Raw genomic sequence first — 24858 nt, forward strand, 5'->3', positions numbered from 1 at the left:
TTAAATAGATATTTTTTGGTAAGTCAATACTTTTAATTTTTGTGGAGAAAGTGTCTATACTCATCGAACACTTGCTTTCCTAAATTTTTTGAATGATGAGATTTCATCTTTGGACCACAAATTGGACATGAAAAAGTTCCCTTTTTCTAAAGACCTACAAGATTGTGTATAATTGGATGGCATCTATACTAGGAGATTCATATTTAAAATTATCACATGTAACTTGAACATACAAAGAAAATGTGCAAACACTATTACATACCAATAATATGTGTTAGTCTAGGGGCATCATGTATTTTTCATACAAGCATCTCACAAAATCAAAATTTTCTTTCACTAATTGGTATAGATATTTCATACATAGTGACCCCATTCTATAACTCCAATAACTCATCAATTAAGGGCTCAATATATATATTCATATATTTCACTTGGTACTTACCTAGTTGAATGAACATAACCAAAACATAATTATTATGACCATTTTGATATTGTGTTTATAAATTAATTTAGATGGCTATTAAATGGAAAAATACCTAGTACAATTAATTCCAACATTATGTGATCCCTCTTTATAGACATCTAAGGAGGAATGTTATTGTTAATAATAAAAATAGGCCAGACCAAGTAAACAGATCTCATCTTTCCAAATGGATTGACATTGTCTACTACGAATAAAAGCTTTAGATTATGATGTTCTTCTTTAAATACTAGCCACCTATCCTCTATGTCCTTAAATGCAAAACCATTCATAGGCATTGACATAATATCATCTTGACTTATATTGCATGCATAGTAATCCATAAATTGTGCCAAGCTAGTGCACCTCAATAATCGTTGTAGAGATAGAATAATGGGAATGTACTGAAGAAACTTGCAAGGAACCTTTTTGGTTATTTAATCTAATCGATATCTATTAATGTCAAAATTAGGGCATTATGTTATAAATTCATCTTTTTTTTGATATGTAAAGTTAAATGAAGTCTCTTCCAAGGAAAATTCATTCACCTAGTTTAATAGAAGAAAAGGGAATGCCCAAATAATAGAAAAGATAAATAGATTTTTCACCAAAGGTAATCTTCCCCCTCAAGTTTCCCATGTTACTTCTGAAACTCTCTCCTTCTTAGGTTCCAACTATTTCCCCATCCCTCTCACTACTTCACTAACTAATCACCCCAAGAGGAACCCCTTTAAAGTTGAGAAAATGTGGTTTAAAGACCCAACACTTATTGACCTACTTGAGAAATGGTGGACCTCTCTAACTACAGAGGGATCTAAAATGTTCAAAATAACCCAAAAACTTAAACTAATCAAGATCAACCTAATTCAATGGAATAAGGTCCACTTTGGCAATTTTTTTACCTAAAAATAAAAATTGAGGAAGCCCTATCAAATGTAAATAAGATAATCTTATCAAAAGGGATGAATGAGGAGACATACAATCAAGAAATGAGTCTAAAACTAGAATTAGAGGATATCATAGAAAAGGAGGAAATATACTAGAGACAAAAATCCAAAGAATCCTAATTAATAGAAGGAGATAAGAATACCAAGTTTTTTCACAATAGCACTAAGATTAAAAGATAAATCAATAGTATAACCAAGATTATAGCAAAAGATGGGAAAATTCTAGAATCAAAATAAGATATCACCAAGGAAGCCTTCAAATATTTTGAAACTATCCTTAATGAGGAATCATCCAACCTAAACCAATATAAGTTTCTTGAGAACATCCCTAAGATTATCACAGAATGGTATAATAAGTCTATTCTTAAAAACAATTTTAAGGAATAAGTTACTAAGGTCTTGTTCAAAATGAACCCAGACAAATCCTCTGGGCCAGATGGCTTCCCAACTTTGTTCTTCCAAAAATGTTGAGACTTTTGGCAGATGAAATCACTAAGGCCCTAGAAAGTATGTGCAACTCTAGAGGAATCTTAAAACAAATTAATCATACATTCCTAGCTCTCATCCCTTAATCAAACACTTGCAGTGGTTTTTAGGATAATAGACCTATTATTATTTACAAACTCTTCACTAAAACTCTTTCTTACTAGTTATAGAATCTCCTTCCCCTCTTGATTAGTGAGGAGCAATTAGGATTTATCATAAGAAGATATATTTATGATAGAATAATTATGGCCCAATAAACTATTCATACTTTAAAACTTAGCAAGCAGCTAGTCATGCTGATCAAACTAGATATTAGCAAAGCCTATGAAAAAGTTAACTAGAGATTCCTATGTAATTTAAAGGAATTCAAGTTTGCTAAATCATGGACTAATTTAATTTATGAATGTATCTCTATACCAAAAGTCTCGGTGTTAATTAACTAAAAACTAGAAGGTTTTTTCTCCCCATCCAAAGGGATTAGACAAGGAGATCCCATTTCTCCTTTTCTCTTTATCCCACTTTCGGAGGCCCTGGGAAGATACCTCAAGCATATAAAATCAAAATCCTTTCTCAAAGGCCTTAAGATTTATAACAATAACCATTTTGAGACTCATCAAATTTTTGTGGATGACACTCTACTAAATGGAGAAGAAAAAATTCAAGAGGCAATAATTTTAAATGCAACACTCTTAGATTACATGAAGGTATCAGGTCCAGAGATTAATAAAGGAAAAGTAGAAATCTTCTTCTTTAACACAAATCTTAACACTCAAGAGTTAATAAGCTCTACCCTAAATATTAAAATAGGAACCCTACCAAGAAAGTATATATGTTTCTAGCTTAATGATCAAAATACATATGCAAAACTTTGGGAGCCTCTCATTGATAAAAATTAAAAACAAGATTCATTCATGGAAGGGGACATGACTCTCTATAGTAGGTAGAACCACTCTACTCAAATTTGTCCTTACAAGTATTTCTATCTACCATTTATCCCTGCAAAATATCCCCAGGGGCTTAGAGAAGTCTTTGAATAAAATTCTCAAAGATTTCTTCTAGCAAAGATCAAACCCCTCCAAAAAAAAATCCAACTTAATGGCTTAGGAAAAAATATACCAATCTAAGGAGGTTGGAGACTTGGGTATCTGCAATACCAAACTTCAAGCTCTACCACTAGAGGAAAACTAATCTGGAAAATGAACTAGAATATGGAGTTAGCCTAGGTTAGAACACTCTCCAACAAATATCTCAATCCCATGGACCCCCTTAGCATCCTCAAAACCAAATCCCTCTACTTTAGCCTCTGGGATATGGAATTTCAAGCTAAAATGCAGATCTATCATTTTCAACAAAGTTACTTGTTAGGTAGCTAATGGTGAGGATGTAATATTTTGGACAGACTCATGGGAAGGATTCACCCTACTCAGCAAAAAAATTTGAGTTGGCTTTAGCAATGTCTATCCAAACCAAAGAAGTTGGAACTCAGTTAATAGATTATTGGGAAATAGATCCTTCTTCTAAAGGATGGAAATAGAAAAGCTTTAATAACTATAACATCCCTCAAGATGAATTAGCTATATTTGTAAATATTTTATCCACTAGGTCCTTCTCACTGACCTTAGCCAAGGATAAACTAATATGGATTTGATATAAAATACTAGAGTATAATACTAAGGATGGATACAACTACCTTTCACAATTTAAGAAGAAAACCCTCAAAGCTCTACCTATTAACCTGTGTTGGAACCAACTATGCCCTCCTAAAGCAGGAATTTTCACATGGCTAGCATTTCATAACAAAGTCTTAACTATTGATAAATAAATAAATAAATTTTTTATCTTGGTCCATCAAGATTCCCTTTGTGTAAAGTAGAAGAAGAAACCCCAAACCATATTTTCCTACATTGCAATTTCTCTCATCAGATACGGAACTAGTTCATTAAGAAAATGAATTTATCCATGGTTCCTCCTAAAACTATTCAGCAACACCTTCTAGCTTGGCCTAGATTCTAGTATAAAAATATTTTCAAAGGAATATGACTTATATCCCCTTCCATCATAGTTTGGGAAATATGAAAGGGGAGAAATAGGTGACTCTTCAAAGATAAGGACATGTTATGTGAACAAATGATCCCAAAAATTGAATCATCAATTATTGAAATATTAAACAACAAACTATGTCAAACTAACACTCAAATGTCATCTTGGGATGGCTCCATGAAGAATAGATGGATTGGACTTTGAATCCCTTCCTTCAAGAGGTAGTAGGGTATCATGTAAATATTAATTTTGATGGGGCATCAAGAGGTGATCCAAGTATTGCTGGTATAGGTGCATGTATTAGAGATTAATGTGACAAAATATTAGTTGAATTTTCCTAGCTTCTGGATTACTCAATAAACAATATAGAAGAATTTCAAGCCCTTACAGAGCGTCTATGGCTATGTATCCAATACAATTTTCAAAATGTCGCAATAGAAGGGGACTCGACTATTGTAATAAATTCTTTACGTAACCAATCCACCCCTAATTGGAAACTTTCAAAATTTCTTAACCTAGCTCTTGAATGAATAAGGGCATTAGAATCAGTGATATACAATCATATCTTTTAGGAAGCTAATACTGTGGAAGACCCTTTGGCCAACCAAGGAGCTGAAAGAATTGATAAACTAAAAAGGTACTTATAGTTCTTTTGTTCTTCTCTAATTCCATCATTCCATTGCCATCTTCTACCACCATTTTCTCCAATCATTCCTTTAACGAAAACAAGTTTCCCTTTAACCCAAATCTGCCTAAACCTTTATCCTAATCTTTCTCTACAAGATCACTAAATACATGTGATCTCACATGTGATCTAGAGCCTTTATTGGAGAAAGAGATGCCTAGCTTATTTTTCTCTACTTCAACCCATGGTCTCTCTATCTTGCCTTTACTCCTTTTCTGTAGGTAGAATGTGAATACCCCCATCATGTTTTGCAGCAATTATAGTCTCATGGCATTGGATGAGCTAATTAAGATGGAGAAAATCAATTAATGCTCTAGAAACCCAACAAGGTAATAATTTGTGCGATGGTGAGAGTTTTAGGAGAGAAAAGCATGATCCATTTCCACAATCACTAGAGAAAAAATTGCGACATTGTAGCCATGTTTGTAGTGGTAGCTCATCATATCTACAAAGATAATAACATGGCTCTAGAGTTATGTGAAAAGGTCTTATCTTCCAGTCTCTAAAATGGTCTTGATGAGGCCATTTGGAATATAAGAAAAGATCTGACTGTTCCCCTAGCAGCCAACTACAATATGCTTTATGTTGGCAATAAGGAGGTCCCAACCTATCCTATCATTTTTATGGAGTATGAGGATGATTTTTGGGCTACCTGCCCCATCTTTGAGAGAAATCTACATTTTATAGTCCATTACCATGGTGTCCTCAATCCCACTAACCCAAACCAGTATCAAGAATATTTCAATGATGTTGATGTTCTTGCAGATGAAGCCTTGGAAGATGCAGTGGAAGAGACTTGGGCTAAGGTTAAGGAAGACTCTAATTAACTCAAATAGAGTTGTCTTATGGTTTAATAGTTCTAAGCTGATGATTGTTGCATCTTATACTACCACCTATTTCTATTAAAATTCATATCATACTGATGGAGAATGATTCTCCAATGACTTTTTATTATACATATTAATTCGTGATATTACTAGCATCTTCTATGCATCAAGATATTATTGTTTTTTTTCTTTCCTTGGCTTAGCTAACCCACGGGGAAAGCTCATCACCATCGGGAATAGGTTAAAAACTTGTTTTATTATTATTATTTCTTAGAAATTATAGGTAGCTTGTCATCTCAAAGAGAGATGGATTTACACAGTATAGGAATAGTAGTTTCAATCAAATACTGTCCAAGCTCAAGACAGGCATTTTACATAAGCACACAGTCCCCCTTAACATTGTATATTCACAAAAATTATAAAGGAAATAGGATTGTTGCAAGAATAAAAGGTTGTTGTAATTATAAAATCAATGAGAAAGATGGTATGTCATCTATAATCTTTAATCTATAAAAGGAGGTATGCCTCCTTTAAGACCCTCAATAAGGCATTTTTATATTATATAGGACTATGGTCCCAAGCTATACTGGGGGTTTTCTTAGCCCCATTCTTTTCTCCTCGATGCTTACAGTTGAATGGGGCAAAAAAAATTTTAAAAAATTGTGATAATATAATATATGGCCATTTTCCTTTTACTAATAAAAAATATTAAAATATTAAAACCCCTTTCTAAATAACTAATATTGATTTATTCTTATTTTCCAAAATAAATGAATGATTAAGCTTTATTTAATTTTTTAATTTCTAATATAAATAAATAAAATAATTTTTTAATTTAATAAATTAAGGGTTTTTTAATATAACCGGACATACAGTATGGCTCTACAAACTATGAGCTTTGTGAATTCATTGATCCTTTCTGCTTCTAGGGTAGAAAGGTAGGAATAATTCTTTAGAAAGGCTAAATAAATGATCCATAAGTTGATCAACTAAGAGATTATTTCAATCTTTTGGTAGATGATAAGTTTGGCAAAGTCTCAAAAGAAAGAAATTCCCTTTAAAATTTCCCTAAGTTGTAGTTAGGATCAAAATCTATGGCTCACAGAAATAATTGAAAGAGTAATGACTATCCTCCAAACCCTCATCAAGAAAGAGGCAATAATGGGAGAAACTTATGTTGTGAGGGATGGTATAGGGTTAAAGAGTAGAGGAATTATAATTTAAAATGGAAGGATGTGGGTTATACCCATTTTGAGCGATTTGTCAAAAATCACATCTAGAGAAAACAATATTCAATTATGACACAAGGTTGCTAACCAACATCCCTCCAACTAGGTGATATCCCATTAACAACCTTATAATTTTGAAGCCTTCTAAAAAATATTTGTGGAAATATAGGAAGTATTATCTTGTATTAGTCCTATCAAATCCCTCATCTCTATTGATCCCTTTGGTCCATAAATATCCACATTCCCCACCATGGATGAAATACAAACATTAATTTTGGAACATACTTATACAAAAGGTCTTTGGGACTATTTTAGAAGTGTTTTTTTGTTCACAAAATGGTGTTGCTTAGGAAAAATTGTAGACTAAATTGAGAAATGGCTAAAGAATTCTTCTAGGAGCCATAATAATCTCTACCCTGGAAAAAGATTTTTTTAAATTGATTGTTGAACTTTTCATCTAAGAGAAAAAAATGTCAAATGGTAACCCTTCTTTTTTCAAACGATTTCATCTTAAATTTTGGGAATGGTCTCCAAAATTTGAGCCTGTAAACTTTTGTAATATAAAAGTCCTTAAATGGGTATCAATTCCAAACCTCCTCAATAGAACTCCTCGATAGCCACATCTTATAAAAACTTAGGGATCTAATGGGAGGATTTGAAGGGCTTGAAGAAAATTATATATCTTTTGAAAAGGTTTAAATTTTAATTAATTTAGAATATGGAATAGAAAAACTAAAACTAATTCAACCAATAACCAACCAATCTATATATTACTTATACTTCAAATTATACCAAGGGGTTATTAACAAAAAATTATGTTGAGTTCCTATACTCCTTACAATATAAGGAATCATGACAACCATAATTTTAAAGGAATCCATACAAAGAAGTCCAATGTGGGTAATAATATTTCAATCCCATTTAATCAAAATAGGGGTGGCTTTATAGTTGCAAATAGTAACCTTGCATTATCTTTTATGCTACATCTATTAATCTTCTACAAGATCTAACTCCTATCTTAGAATATGGGGGATTTAGAATGGAGGAGGAAAAATACAATCATAATTCCCTTGATATCCATGAAGACTTCTCTCTGATAGTTTGGGATAAGGCCACTGAAAAGTAAATACAGAGAAGGGATTCAACCCTTCTTTGGAATCCCACTTGGGTGAATGTTTTAAGAATTTTATCACTTCTAATAATTTAGGACTTGATAATTCTTCTCAACAATTAGATTCCTAGTTAAATATTAACCCTAGCACTAATAAAGTAGAATTAAAAGAACCCTTGTCTCAATGCCACAAAAGGATAGATATCCAAAAAATTATGGTACATTGATAGAGAATCTCATCAATATCTTTACTAATAAATTAGTAGATGTCAAAGAAGTTGATTTTCAAAAATGAATTTTGGTAGAAATACTCTTGTAATTTGGTGGGAGTTATTATTCTAAGGAATATTTAATGAAGGATTTAGTTTATCTAGATAGCCAAGATAAGATTGTGGTATTGATTAGATTGATGAAGATTTAGACACCCCATATTGTGCTTAACTATGTAAAAAGAGGAGAATGAAATCATTATTAGAGCTAAGAATCAAAGATGGTGAAGATAAATTTTAAACAAAGATAACTAATATTTTTATGCAAGGAAAGTAAAATTCCTTACCTAGGCGATGTGAGGATCTTAAAATTACATGTTAGGGGCCTAAATATCCTTAACAAATAATGCTTAATTAGGTGCACTATCAGTATGCTTATTCTTAATTCAAAAAACTAAGCCTAACTTAAATAAATTATATATTTTAAAGAATGAATTAGGGTTAAAGAAATCTTTGCTAGTCTAGTAGTAGGGGCTTCTAGGGTTGGCCATCATTTGGGACCCAAGAGTAATATCTCTCCTATATAGGATTGAAAATAACTAGATTAGGTTCCTAGTCATAAATATTAAAGGTAATTTATAATTTTTTTGATAAATTTTTAAGGTCTTATTCAAAATCATGATGAAACAAGAACATGGATTGATTTATAGACATATTATACTATACATCTTAATTTTCTTATGCTTGAAGTTCATGGCCTATATTTTCACCATTCTAAGTTTTTTAAAAATATATTATGAAAATCAAGTAGATGTATGCAACTAAGGTTTCCATGTTTTGTTGCAGAGGACTTAGGAGGAAAACCCTAAATTGTTTGACCTGTGCCCTAGGTTAGGTAAGGATTTAAAAAAGCATCCTTTTACAACTCAAGGTTATGTTCAAAATATTTTAATCATGTCAAGACTTAGTCAAAAAAAAATTATCCAAGCTTTGACATTCTAATTTCTTTTAAGTCTTATGTCCTTGCGGGAGTTTGTAAAGCATTATGAGAATATTCTATATTCCTCCCTGATCTCATGATGAGGAGTAAGTTTTTCCACATTTTATTTTCTATTATCTTGCCCTAATGTTCCATGTCCCACAGATTCTAAGCTTTCAAGCTAATTTTCCCCTTGAGTAAACTATATCAAGTGTGAATTTGAAGGATGAAGCTGTGATAATGATTAATAAGATGAGAATATGATTATGTCATGAGAGAAAATGTCTACAAAGTTGTGGATCAAAGCCATAATTAATCCCATCAAAATTTGTGGAGATAAGATCAAGTGCTATGAGGGAACATGGGTATATGGATTTTTTGCCACATACTCATGGAAGAAAAGTTGTTTTGTTCTACTTCCAATATTGTGCAAACTTGACCCAAATCTCAGTCCCAATGATCAAATAGTGTGAGCATGATGTTGGATAAATTATTTAGGGCTCATAATCAATAATGCATTCTAAAATTTGAGCTTTGAGGCCACCTAATTGAGGTGAAAGAATGAAGTATTGTTAACTGGGCTCTAGTCTAGGAAATGTCACTAAAGGAGGGGTTTTCCTTCCCAAGGTAATGAAAAAGGCCACTTTTTTGAAGGCGTTGAGAATAGAATATCAAGTTACTCTAAAGTATGAATATTCCTTGAAGATTCTTGAAAGATAATTCTAGAGAAGTCAATAGTGAGAATGTGACCCCAATATAAAGGAGATGCAGTGTTCAAAGATTTAGGGGAAAGTGAAAGAACAAAGTGTGCAAGCTAGCAAAAGGATTACTCCCCATGTTGCAATTAGGAATAAAAGGAAAATGGGTTTACAGAAAAGATAAGGGCCTGTTTGGTTGCTGGAATACAACTGGAATGGTTATTGAGAATTAGAATAGTAGATTGTATTCTTTGTTTGGTGTGCAGAATGGGAATGGAGAATAGAAATATGTATTCCATTTTAGCCCCAAAATGAGCATCGATCCATTCCCAAAAATACTTTTCATTGGAATGGAGAATAGGAATGAGAAGGGTTTCCACACACAAATCACTCTCTTTAGCATAGTAGTATTCACAAACATATCAGTATTATCAAATTGTATCAGATATTTGCAAACATTAGTAGTATTCACAAACATTAGCAGTATGAACTCTACAAAAACATTATCAGGAGGCCAAGCTATATACCCATGTCCACCAGAGTACAAAAAATAGATGAAGTGATGTGGGTTCAGAGTATGGCATTGTGAGCTTTGAAGACGTGATCTCCTCCTCCGCAGATAAGAATCTCTCATGCTCTTGAAATTATTAACGGTGTCAAGTGGGAGTATGAAAAAGGAATTTGATGAAGGGAAATTCAATGCCCTATTTTTTCTGTAACTCTTTCAACTTCCTCTCTTCAATGGCCACCTGCTTCTAGTGAGATATCATAGCATGCAATACTAGACATTGGGTGGGCAACTGCTCAATAGGTCTTGAAAATTTTGACCCAGAAACTGTTTCCTTTTGTATGAATTTCCAATTAAATTTTAGATGAACCAAACACGAATGGGATTTCAATTTTTTATTCCCATTCTCCATTTCTATTCCCAATTCCATTTTCCATTCTAATTTTCTATTCCTATGCTTGTAACCAAATGAGTCCTAAGTGTTTCTCTATCTCCTGCATATGTTAATATTATCAAGTATATTTTCATTTTAGATTTTGAAGCAAAGTAAGGCACTTCCTAAAAAGCTAAAGCATTTGTGTTGTTAAGTGATTCTTAGTCATATCACTTTACTTTAATTAAAATAATAAAGCTTTTGAGAATTTGGTATTTTACATGTGATGAAAGGAAAGTTTAAAGTCATTACTCATGGAATTAAATGCAAATCATGTTGTTATAATAATTGGTCAAACTTAATTTCATTTTTGTGGTGCCAACATTCTCATTCGTATTCCTATTTCATCAGAATTGCATGTAATTGGTTTCTTCAAGTATATTTAAACAACTATTTATCAAGAACTACATCTTATGCAATCATAGTGAATTAAAATTAGAGATACTAGTTATGATAAGTTTTTTGGCTTGGAGAGTGAGTTAAAAGAGCTTACAGACACATCTTTCAAATTCTACGATTTGGGCAATCCTCATAGAAGACTTAATTCTCAACCCATTCACCTAATTACTCAGAAACTTAAAGAGAGAAGACTAGTTGAAGAAGTTTGTTTTGTAATGGAAGTTCATGCACCTAAGTTAGTGAGGGAATGCATAGAGATATACAACCCATAAACTAAGAAGATTATGTTTTATGATCAATCTATTCCCATCTCAATCAGCAAGGCACTGATGTAGTCCACGTTTAGTAGTCCTATGGAGAAGCAATATTGTGATGTTGATTTTGGATCTTCTATGTCCATTTTCAATGAGAAGAAGACTCTTAGATGATAAGATATGTAGAGGATGTGGTTCTAGACTGCTCGCTCAAAGAAGAGCAAAATGTTGAAGACCCTGTTTGGCACAAATATGAAAAGAGAGATTGTGGATATCCTTGTACTCCTCCTTAGACTCAAAAGAAAAAAGGATATTTTGGAGTTCATCAAGCACTATTTCTTCCTAGTACAAGAAATATGTGCTGAGGATATGTAGATCGACTAGGCATAGATCATAAGTTATGAGCTCACCTCATGGTTGAATTTGGCTAAAGGATTCAAGCAGTTTTACATGTCCTCATATTTGATCTATGCATTATCAACTCACCATTTGTGGCTTAGCCTCCCTAGAATCTCAAACAATGATGAGTGCACAAAAGTTTATAAATTTTACCCACATCTATAACTACAAAGAAGCTATGAGTATGTAGTTGTTAATGATGCCTTCACAATGAGGCTATGTTGAGAATTGCGATGATGCCCTAAAAGGAGGTTTTTATTAGAGGAAATTTTAGCCATAAGCTAATTTAGATGCTCATTCATCTAGTTTCTAAGCTTTTCCTATTTATGAATAGAAGCTTATGATGACTTTCCTAAGAGGTTGTCAAGATATCCAAAAGATAAGGTGGTTCTAGTCAAACTGTGTTGACAAATCCTTGAAGTGAACACCTTGTGTTTTGATGTGAAGAAGATAGTCAGGATTCCCTTTCCTATAGTGGTTGACCTATATTCATGTGCCTCTAGATCAGATGCTCAGAAATTAGTTAGAACTTTGACAGAAAAATTAAACTAATAGAATATGAGGTACTCAAGCCTCAATATGATTTGGTTAACTTTGTAAGGGACCATTTGAAGTTAGAATATGCCTATAGGCATGTTTTTGATATTGAAGACTTCTGTTATGGGTGACTCAATGAGTACCAAACTTGAGAGAGATATTGGTCATGGCTAACCATTAATGAAATTAAATTATATAACAATTTTGTTGATGTTTCCAACCTTGCAAATGATGGATCCTACATGCACCCCACATCCTTCGAGAAGATCAAAGGCACCCCAATTTTGTCTACCCCACCTATAGGTCTAGTAATTGACACTATGGAGGTTCTTATGCAAGGGAGAATCAAGAGAACAAATAAATGGTGGAGTGGACCTGAGTAAGGAAGAAAAGGACTGGGTGTACTAGTTTTATGGGTGGAGTATCATTTTGAGATTCCCAGTCAACCACAAAAATAACCACCATAGCCACTACATCAACATCTGCAGGGCCATTACAATCCATTGGCCAAGGTGGAGACTAACCTCCAGAAAAGAATGTGACACTCACTCCTACCTATGGAGCTGGCCCTCTTTGAACATCAAGAAGGCTATTGAGAATCAAGATGACAAGGATAAGGGGAAAGAATAAGAAAAATTAGTGGCCAAGCCATCTTCCCCTATCCAAGTCATTGATTTGGATGTTGACACCAACTCTACGGATGGCCAAGAACATGATGCATCTCAAAAAAGGGATACTTTAGCCCTTTTGGTAACTAAGGTTGTTACCTTCTATGTTTCTTCTTGAAGCAGGCCAACTCCATTAATCTTGAGGAAGCTATTTCATCCTATTGCATTGCAATCCACTATCAATGTTCTCTCTTTAGATTTGTGGCTCGAAGAGACCATTGATAGGAAGAAGAGGAGATATGAGGAAGTAGCCCCATTGAATGAATTGATCACACAAGTCACTTCCTCTTATCCATCCAAGAAGATGAAGAGGTAGAAGAAAATTGCTACATTGGCAATAGATTCAACAACTGGCCATATGCTAGTTGAGATTGTTGAGTCATGAAAAGAAAGATGATTTAATGAGCTCTCAAAGTATTATTTCTATATTAGGATAGTGGATCTTGGCATCCCAATTTACAACTCCATGGTGAACACGTAGAAATCTACCAATGAAAAATTGAAGATAAGCTAGAAGATCTTAGAGAAAAGAAAGAAATATTGAAAGCCTCGAATAGAGAATTAGAGAAATACATAAGGTCTACACATGGGAGAACTTTGTCAATTCAATTTGACCTAAATACAAAGGAAAATGAAAATCTACTCCTAAAGTTGTAGCAAGAAAGGCAATTTAGGCAGGTAGGCCAAGCATGGGTAGATCATATCAAAGCTCAAGGTTCCCCACTCATTGAAAACTTGAGAAGCCTTGTGTTGGATGATCAGAAGCATAGGGAAGTAGCTTCAAATCACTAGACCACCATTAAAAAGGTAGAAAACAAGCTAACAAAGAAATTGGCCCTTCTACAAGAGGTAATTAACATGAAGATAAATGTGACCATTACTCATGGGATCCTTAAGACAAGAAAGGAGTCATTTTTTCACTAGAAAAAATCCTTGGACTTTATTATAGAAAGTTCCATAAGTTCTAAAAATAAGCTAGAGGATGTGCATGACCTAGTGCAAAAGGTCATTGAAAAATTTTCATCAATCATTCTTCCCCTTCTCTTTATTTTTGTAGCCATTCATGCATTTTGTCAGTCTATGTAATAGACAATGATTCAGGCTTGTCCTATTTGTAGTTGATTATATTCAGAGATACTCTGTGAAGCAATCATCCAATGTAATCGGCCATTGTGAGAAGGCCTATAAATTTAACCTTTTAAGATGTTAATAAGATCGACAAATTTTACTTTTGGCAAACCCCTCTAGCTAGGACTACTGTGTGTAACTTTGAGTCCATTTCAAGTTTATTGGTCCATTTACTTTCAGTATTGTGTATGGAATAAATGTGCTAATGTTGAGAATTGAATGAATGTAATGAGCTTGTTTTTATTTTATTCATTCAATAGATTGTATGTCTTATTTTCTTCAACATAAGCACCTCTTTGTTCTCTGTGTTGTATGTTGTAGTTGGTGTGCTTTAGTATAGATAGTTGCATAAGGAAGCTAGAAATTAGTTTGTGGAGAAGCTAAGAGATAGAAAATATGAGTATTCTCAAAAACATCAACTAACTTATAATCCAAGAATTACTTATTTTGCCATCCTTTCCTTTCTTCTTGTTCTCATAGCTAGTTATGCATGTTTCCATTCTTTGCATTTTAAGTTAGAATAGATTGCATGTTGTCAGTGTTAGAAATGCTTTAGAATAACTAAGAGGGTGGGCTGAATCAATTATTCAAAGTCCAAATGTCCTATTCAAACTTTTCACTAAGTATAATGAGCCCATTCAATCATACATTCATCCAAGCTTTAACTTTTCTAATCAACAAGTTACTGTAAATCAGCATACAAGCATAACACAAAGAAATCAACAGATAACATAGTGATTTATGTAGAAACCCAATTTGGAAAAAACCACCAGTATCATGCTACTCAATTCCCACTCTTCTAAATTGATGCCCTTTGAAAGGTCTGCCTTGTTAAAGGCTTACAACACACTGTTAAATGTGACCTTGTTAGAGGATTTAACCACCCTGTTAGAAGTGGGCTTGGTTAGAGGACTTTAGAACATTCACTTGGAATGCCAACCTATTAAAGGATTTAAAAATGGCTATTAAACTAACCTAAGTTCATAGGATTTTTAGATCTAATACAATTGCTAGAGAGTATTAGAAAATCTTTGACCTGACTATAATATACAACTTATCTTGTAGATCTCAAACCACTTCTCAGCTCATACCATTGCCTAGCCTTCAATCTCTACAACTCTGATAGCTTGCCCTCCTTTCAAGTTTAGTCACCTTGAGTCTCCATGCTCAATGTACCAATGCAATCATCTCTTCATGACCACTTATAGATGCAAAGACTATGTTCTCTTCCTTCTCCTACATGTCTTCCTCTTGACACTCTTCTAACTACTTCATAGTTTGACTCCTTAGCAGCAACAATATCAGCAACATTTGCTTCTTGGTCTATGACTCCTTAAATAGAAATCTTGGAGTTCCTTTTCCCACTCAATTCTTCCATTCTTTAATTTCAATTCGTATGGATTAGGTAGGATTTATTGCATCTAACCCATTTTTTTTTTTTCTCTAGAAACTTCTTGAATAATCCTTTAGAATTTTCCCAAAAATGGTTTACATAGAATTTTGTGCCACCAGCTCATCATCCTTATCTTCCAACTCATTCAAAAAATTCAAGGTAACCACTTTGTTGGCTTAGATTTGGTGAATCTTCATCATTTGAAATAATGCAGTAGCTTGGCACTATTGAAATAATGGTGCTCAACACATATTGTGTTACTCAACATCAACTATGTTTTTCCTAATGCTCGGCACCTGAAGATGACTCAGCACCAACTAAGATTATCTGATGCTCGGCACCTAATCTTCACTCAGCACCCAAAGATCACTTAGCACACACTAGAATTTCCTTTTACTAGGCTCCAACTAAGAATTTACTCGTCTTGAACTAACTTGCTCAGCACCCATTAATGATCTTAGTTTAAGATTTGCAGTCAAGCTTGTTACAACTTCTTCCTCCAATGTTTCTAAGTACAACCAACCTCTGTATCTTTGAGTATGTTATCAATACATCATTTGGCCATTTTCTTAACTAATCCTTGCACTTCATTACAACATCATAACTCAACCTTTCCCTTAGGTGCTCTTGTTACATCTTGTTGATCAAATCCTCTTCATCAATCAACTAAGTGATAGTAATTGGATCTTATAAGCAAATGCCATTCCTACGAATAGCAGGTTTGACGTCAATGACAAAACAATGATTGAAAATAACAATCTTCTTTCTTTACAACAATCTCCCTCTTTGATCTTCAACAATGAACTTTTCAATTAGATTTCCAACAATCTCCCTCTTTGGCATTGATGGCAAACCAAACTAATCAACCATTAGACTAAACTATTTAACCACAGGCTAACTAGGTTAGAATAGTAAGTCAAATGCCAAAAATTAATTGTATTGTCACCTCTTTCTCTACTATTTTGATTGCTTCATTTTTGCTTCTCCCTCTTGGTTGTTTTATCCTTGTTCTTTGTTTTTCTCACTCTTTTGTATTGCTCATCTTCTACTGTTCTAATCAACTTTTGATTATTTCTGTCAACTTCTCCCACTATCTTCATTTGATCACATTCATCACATGTTGTTGATTAGTTTCTCACAATTTCCCCCTCTTTGACAACAATGCCAAAGACATATTAGCATCTTAATATGAAAGTGTTGGTTATGCAAGTTCATTTCATTTCTCCCTTTGTCACATTGCTTGTGACTGATTTGGAACTTCAGCACTTTTACTACTTTAGGAATGAATCCTAAAGTAAACATCCTTTGCATCAATGTGTAAGATCTTCAACATTCAGCTCATTTGATGCAAGGCAGTCTTGTTTTTGCCTCAAGTAGCCTTAGCTAGGGGTATCACCCCTAACTTACCTCTAAGATACTCAAAAGCATCTTTCGGTAGTGCTTTTGTGTATATATCAACAATCTATTTCTTTGAGCTAACATATTCCATCTTCACTTGTTTGTCTTCCACTAACTCTCTTACATAGTGATACTTGATTGCAATGTGCTTGGTTTTAGCATGCATTACAGGGTTCTTTGATATGTTGATAGCACTTGTATTATCATAATAAAGTATCACAGGCTCAGTTACCTCTTCCTTCATACCTTGCAACAAATGTTTGATCCATACAATATTTGTGCAATTTATAGCAGCTGCAACATATTCAACTTCAGCAATGGACTGTGAGGTACAACTTTGTCTTTTGCTAGTCCATGTAATCAACCTTTTTCCTAAGAAAAGTGCTCCTCCACTAGTGTTTTTTCTATCATCAATGTTACCTCCCCAATCTGCATCAGTATAGGCTTTTAGTTCAAAATTTTCACTCCTCTTGTAGTACAAGTCAAAGTCATCAGTTCCTTTCAGGTACCTTAGTATTCTCTCTACTGCCATTAAGTGATTTTCTCTTAGATTTGTAAAAAATCTTGCCACTATTCCAATAGCTAATGCAATGTTTGGTCTACTATGTACAACATATTGCAACTTTTCAATCATTGATCTATATAATATCCAATTCACTTCAGCTGATTCATCATTCTTGGATAGCTTATGTCCAGTTGCCATTGGTGTGCTAACTAGTTTTGACTGTTCTAATCCAAATGTTTTGAGTATCTCTTTGATGTATTTGGATTGGGTCACAAATATATGATGTTTCAATTGATGCACTTTTAATCCAACAAAGAATTTGATTTCTCCAAACATTGACATCTCAAATTAATGCTTCATTTGATTATCAAAATATTTGCAAATAACATCTTTTCCTCCAAATATTATGTCATCAACAAAGATTTTTGATATCAAAATGTCTTTACCTTTTTTAGCTATGATGTATAAGTTGTTGTTGTCATCTATACTCTCAAATCCTATCTTCACAAGATATTTGTGCAACCTCTCATACAATGCTCTTGGTGCTTGCTTTAATCCATAAAATGTCTTGTCCAGTTTGTAGACCATGTCCTTGTTCTTCTCATCAACAAATCCCTTAGGTTTTTCTATGTAGACTTCCTCTTCCAGTATACCATTCAAAAAGGTAGACTTCACATCAATTTGGTACACTTTGAAACCTTTATATGCAGCATATGCAAGTAATGTTGTTACTCCTTCCATTCTTGCAATAGGAGAAAATGTTTCCCCATAATCCAGTCCTTCTTCTTATGTATAGCCTTTGCAAACTAGTTTGACTTTGTTTTTTATTATCTCACCATTCTCATCAAGTTTTTTTCTAAACACCCATTTGGTACCAATCACATTCTTATTAGTTGGTCTAAGAACTAAGGTCCATGTTTTGTTCTTCTCAATATGATCTATCTCCTCTTCCATGGCTTTATACCAGTCATCATCTTGTAGTGCATATTTCACTATTTTAAGTTCAACCTTGCTTAATAGACATTATTCATTCCTCAGTCACCAATGATTTGATCTATAGGGTGATGTCTTCTCACATACTTGGCTAACCTTGGTTTTTTCCTTCTTTCCATGTTTGATCATTCAGCTTTAGAGTTATTTTGTTCTTCTTCATGTAGCATTTCATCATTCCCCTCACGTATATTATTTTCAAAACCAGATTGTGCATTCTCTACATTCTACAACTCGGCTTCTGAATGCAGCTCAACATTCACTAGATGAGACTTGGTAGATACTAAAATTTGTTTTTGATTCCCAACATGATTTGTAGCATTGTCTTCAATAGTCATTCTTTCATAGAAATATACAAAGGACCTATAATCCTGTGATTGCTTGGACTCATCAATTTGAATTTCTACATGCTCGTCAAAAATTTCATTTGCACTCTCCACAATCTTGTTGGTGTTAGTGTTCAAACACTTATATGCCTTACTTCTAATGGATTATCCAAGGAATATGCCGTCATCACTTTTTGCATCAAACTTGCTAGTTCTAGTATATTTTAGAATATAGCATTTACAACCAAATACTTTGAAATGTCTTACATTAGGTGAGTGACCATACCATAATTCAAAAGGTGTTGCATTTGTACCTTTCTTGACTTGGACTCTATTCAGTGTCTAGACTCTAGTACTTACAGCTTCTCTCCAATATTTTAGTGCAACATTTTTCTCCATCATCAAGGTTCTAGCACATTCAATCACTAACCTATTCTTTCTTTCAGCAATACCATTCTGTGGTGAAGTTCTTGGTGCTAATGTTTTCCTTTTGATACTTTTTATCATTGCAAAATATTTCAAATTCTTATGATGTGAACTCACCTCCTCTGTCTGACCTTAGGCATTTTAGGTTCTTTCCTATTTCCTTCTTAACTCTAGCCAAATACTACTTAAACATTTGAAATGCGTCAAATTTTTACTTTAAAAATATAGCAGTCATCATCTTGGAATAATCATCTATAAGTAGCATTATGTATCTATCTCCTAGGTAGATTTGGACTTCTATTGGACCACATAAGTATGTATAGACTAACTCTAGTACTTCTTTGGAAGTTTATGTTTTTCTTTTAAAACTAGACTTAGTCATCTTCCCTTGTTGACATTTTTTGAACATTATGTTTTTAGGTTACTTTAATTTGGGCAATCCTCTAACCTTCTTCTTCTTGCTAATGCTGATCAGATTATCAAAGTTAACATGACACAACCTTTTATGTCACAACCATACATCATCAAATTTAACAAGACATGTTGTATCTTCCATATCTAGGTAAAATAGATTACCCCTAGTTTGTTCACCTTTTCTTATCAAATTTGCATTAGTGTCATGGATCTTAGCAGTTTTTTTTTCAAATTCAACTTTGCAACCTACATTTCCTAACTATGATACACTCAACAAGTTGTAATTCAATCCTTCAACATAGTATGCATTATCGCATGAAATTTTCTTAGTGAGTTTAATAGAGCCTTTTTCCTTTGATTTGACATGGAGCATCATTACCAAATCTAACATTATTTCCATCATATTGAGTAAAGGTAATGAACTTACTTTTATCTCCTATTATGTGATTTGAGCATCCACTATCTATGATCCACTTGTCATTCTTGTTCACATAGGTAACCAATGATGTCGCTTCATCTTCATCTTTATCTAATTTATTCTTTGTGGCCACATAGACTACTTCATCATCATTCTCACCTGAATCTTCTTCAACAATGTAGTGTCTCTTTCTTTTCTCCTTGTAATCTTTGCTATCATCTTATCTCTTGTTCCTATACTTGTTTCCTTCTTTGTAGTTCTTCTTCTATGTACATTGCACAATAATATGACCTACTTCATTAGAATTGAAATATATGATAGGGAGCTTACCTTTGAATTTACCTTTTCCTTGATGGAATCTCCTAGCCAGTAGTGCTTCTAACTATTGTTTTCCCTTTCTTCTCTTCTTGCTTGATGTCTCCTCCTTAGTGTCTTTTATTGTCATCTTGGCCTTGAAAGTAGATTCAAGGTTCTCAAGTTTGTAGTTGTCAAAATTGGATAACTCAAATGCAGTAAGTCTTCCCACTATTCCTTCAAAGGTTAGTGTTTCCTTACACACCTCAACTCTTGGATGGCTGAAACTCTAATAGCATAGATAGGGAGCAGAGTTCTTAAGTATTTGCTAATGATAGTTTCTTCTTCCAATTGACTGCCTAGACTTCTTATTGCACTTACTAATTTTTTCATTCTTGCAGCATATTGGGCAACATTTTCACCTTCCTCCATTTTCATGTCATCAAAATTTCCTCTTAGGCTCTCTCTCTCTCTTTGCTCTCTAGACATTTTGATCTCCTCCATAGATATCTGATAAGGATTTCCACATTTCGAATGTCATGTTACAATCTTTAATTTCATCATATTCTGCATAATTAAGTGCAAAGGCAATCTCCAGCATTTCTTGATTGTGCTCCTTCTTCTTATTCAAATCATCTGCAGTAAGAGGTCCTATTAGGTTTACATGTTCTATTCTAATTGAGGTTTTTGCATACTCACCTATTGATCCAAGGTGTAGTTTCATTAGACACTGCCATGTAGAAAAGTTGTCTCTTGGACATCTTGATCTTCCTACTTCTAGTACCTTGAAACTAAATCAGTAGATGCCTCTGATACCAATTATTATAAATACTTTAGAATAATTGTGGGGGGGCGGGTTTGAATAAATTATCTAAGGTCCAAATGTCCTATTCAAACTTTTCACTAAGTATAATGAGCCCATTCAATCATTCATTCTTCCAAGCTTTAAATTTTCTAATCAGCAAGTTACTATAAATCAACATGCAAGAACAAAACATAAAAAATCAACACATACCATAGTGATTTATGTAGAAATCCAATTTTAAAAAAACCACTAGTAACATGCTACTCAATTCTCACTCTTTTGAATTGATGCCTTGTGAAAGCCCTACCTTGTTAAAGGCTTAGAACACACTGCTAAATGTGACCTTGTTAGAGGATTTAACCACCCTATTAGAAGTAGGCCTTGTTAGAGGACTTTAGAACATTCACTTAGAATGCCACCCTGTTAAAGGATTTACAAATGGCTATTAAACTAACATAAGTTCATAGGATTTTTCAGATCTAATACAATTGCTAGAGAGCATTAGAAAATCTTTGACCTGACTATAACATACAACTTATCTTGCAGATCTCAGACCACTTCTCAGCTCATACCATTACTTGGCCTTCAATCTCTGCAACTCTAATAGCTTGCCCTCCTTTCAAGCTTAGTCACCTTGAGTCTCCATGCTCAATGTACTAGTGCCATCATCTCTTCATGACCACTTATAGATGTAAAGCCTTTGTGCTCTTCCTTCTCCTACATGTCTTCCCCTTGAAACTATTCTAACTACTGCGTAGTTTGACTCTTTAGCAACAATAGTATCAACAACGTTTACTTCTTGGTCTATGACTCCTTAAATAGAAGTCTTGGAGTTCCTTTCCTGCTCAATTCTTCTATTCTTTAATTTCAATTTGTATGGATTAGGTAGGATTCATTGCATCTAACCCATTTTTTTCCTCTAGAAACTTCTTGAATAATCCTTTAGAATTCACCCAAAAATAGTTTATATAGAGTTCTGTGCCACTAGCTCATCATCCTTATCTTCCAAATCATTCACAAAATTCAAGGTAACCACTTTGTCGGCTCAAATTTGGAAAAAAAAAATCATTTGAAATAATATAGTAGCTCGACACCATTGAAATACTAGTGCTTGGCACATACTGTGTTACTCGGTATCAACTGTGTTTTTCCTGATGCTCGACACCTGAAGATCACTTAACACCAACTAAGATTATCTGATGCTCAACACCTAATCTTCAATCAGCACCTGAAGATCACTCGGCACACACTAGAATTTCCTATTACTTGGCTCCAACTAAGAATTTTCTCAGCTTCAACTAACTTGCTCGACACCCACTAATGATCTTAGTTTAAGCTTTATAGTACTAGTCAAGCTTGTTATAACTTCTTCGTCCAATGTTTCTAAGTGTGACCAACCTTTGTATCTATGAGTATGTTATCAATACATCATTTGACAATTGTCTTAACTGATCCTTGCACTTCATTACAACATCATAACTCAACCATTCCCTTAGGGTCTCTTATTACATCTTGTTGATCAAATCCTCTTCATCAATCAACTAAGTGATAGTACTTGGATGTTATAAGTAAATGTCATTTCTATGAATAGAAATTTTGACATGAATGAAAAAACAATGATTGAAAACAATAATCTTCTTTCTTTGCAACAATCTCCCTCTTTGATTTTTAACAACGAACTTTTTAATCAGATTTCCAAGAGTGAGTTAGTTCCACTTTCAATTTCCTAAGTTGTTTAAAGTGTTGAGAAACTTGGTTTTTCCCTCTTCTACTCTCTAGTTAAGAGCATACCCCAAAGCCCAAAAAATAAAATTAATTGCATATATTGCATTCAAAAGGGAGTTGTACCTTTCAATTTAGGGGTCCTTGATAGATTACTACATTGATTCATTCTATTGTTAGCTTCTTTTTCCTCTATAAGCTATGAGCAAGTTAAGAGTCAAGGTATAAACGAAAAGATAAGGATGACAAAATCTTAACCAAAATTATCATAAGAGGGTTTGGTTAACATGATAATGTGTCTTGAACATACATTCTAGGAGTGAAGTGTAGAATCGTATGTTTATTTCTTAAGGGTAAGATTTTCTCTCGATCTTACAATCTAAAGGTCAAACATAGTGTCATAGGTCAAAATGCTTATATTCAAAATGAGTCATGATGATACAATAAAAGAAAAGTCATAGAAGCATAATTCATATTGTAAGGATTAGCTAAAGATGCACTTTGGTCTCAAGTGTAAATGCCTAAAGTTTTTTCAATTAAGATAATAAGTCTCCCAAACATAAAATCCAAAGGCTAGAATAAGGACATAAGTATGATTTAAAAGGTATTAGATGCTAAAAATTTGGGTTAAGAATAACATCATATGATTCATTTCAATGCATCCTAAAGTTATGGTTAAAAGTGAGCATGAGAATAGGGCTCTATTTTCAAAAGGTTATGACGCTACGCTAAAGGTTGTTGATAGTTAAGCATAAGTTCATGTGTAAAAGGTGATATAAGACTTAGAGATCCCTACTATTTGATAAGCTATAGAGTATAATATTGGAAGGTTGTGATAGTTAAGTCAACGGAGTTATGATAAAGGGGAAAATCTAGTTGTAGACATCACCAAATGTCTAAATTGACAATCGAACTATAAATTTTAAATTCTCATGCATGTAGTTATTTAATGAAATAAATTAAGTTGAAGGAGTTCATTCTTACATAAATACATTCTCTATAACTAAAAAAGTACTAGTTTCTAAAGCTAGAAAGAATTATTTATTTGTAGAGTGCTTAAATTATCAGATTGTTAAAACATTTTTTGAGAGTTTTAGATGTCAGATCTTAGTTGTAGAGAAAAGATGTCAGAAAGAGGAGGTGATGAGGCAAACTCTAAAGAGGTGGAAGTAGTTCAAGCATCATCTTCTAAAATAGTCAAAACAAGACAAAGGAAGCCAAATAAGTATGTTTATTAGTGGGCTAGACTCTTGCCAGGATCATCAAATAAAATTTCTATGAATGATCATAGTTTCAGTGATCATACATGTATTGCAGAGATGTCATCTACCCAAATACAAATGGGTATGAATTTTTTATGTTTTTCTATAAAAATAAACTCAAGAAGCCACTAGCCTCGAATCTATGGAGGAGATGTTGGAAATATAGATGGAGTCACTAAGAGGGGGGCTGAATCAGTTACCAAAAAAACAAATCCACAGATCCCTTAGATGTCTAATAAACTAGATACTATTGTCACTCAGTAAACATATAGAAAAATGTTGTAACTTGGTAGATGTAATGTATGTTAACTTATTACTAATCTTTAAGCATTCACAATGATTAACATGCAACCATAAAAGAAATAACATGAACACATGAGACACCAGATTTAATGTGGAAACCGAATATGGGAAAAACCACCAAGTAACTAGCTACTGATTTTCACTCTTCTAAAATGAGCCCTGTTAGGAGCCAACTTGGTTAAAGGTTACAATATACATTGTTAGGTGTGACCTTGCTAGAGGATTTAATCACCCTGTTAGGAGTGGCCTTGCTAGAGGTCTTTAGAACAATTCAAAGGAACTGTCACCTTGTTAGAGGATTTACAAATGGTTGTTAAACCAACTCTGGAAAAAAAATTAGGAATCACTGTTACAATGGTGAGAAAGTAACAATGAAGTGGCATGAATGAGATGCAACTGAATTGCTGATATAGATCTATGTTCTACTTCACTAGATCCTCTATGATGAAATGCAACTTTGCTGCTCCTTAAGGATATTTGACCATTCTTCAAAGTTTGCTCACACTTTCTTCTTTAATCAATACACTTGCATGCTTGCTCATCCATACATTTGAATTCTCAACTTGACCTTTCATATATACCTTTTCGATTATTAAGTCAACTCA

The sequence above is a fragment of the Cupressus sempervirens genome, chromosome 9 (genome assembly GCF_028749045.1).
Source record: "Cupressus sempervirens isolate cs-2001-9-10 chromosome 9, ASM2874904v1, whole genome shotgun sequence".
Taxonomy (NCBI): domain Eukaryota; kingdom Viridiplantae; phylum Streptophyta; class Pinopsida; order Cupressales; family Cupressaceae; genus Cupressus; species Cupressus sempervirens.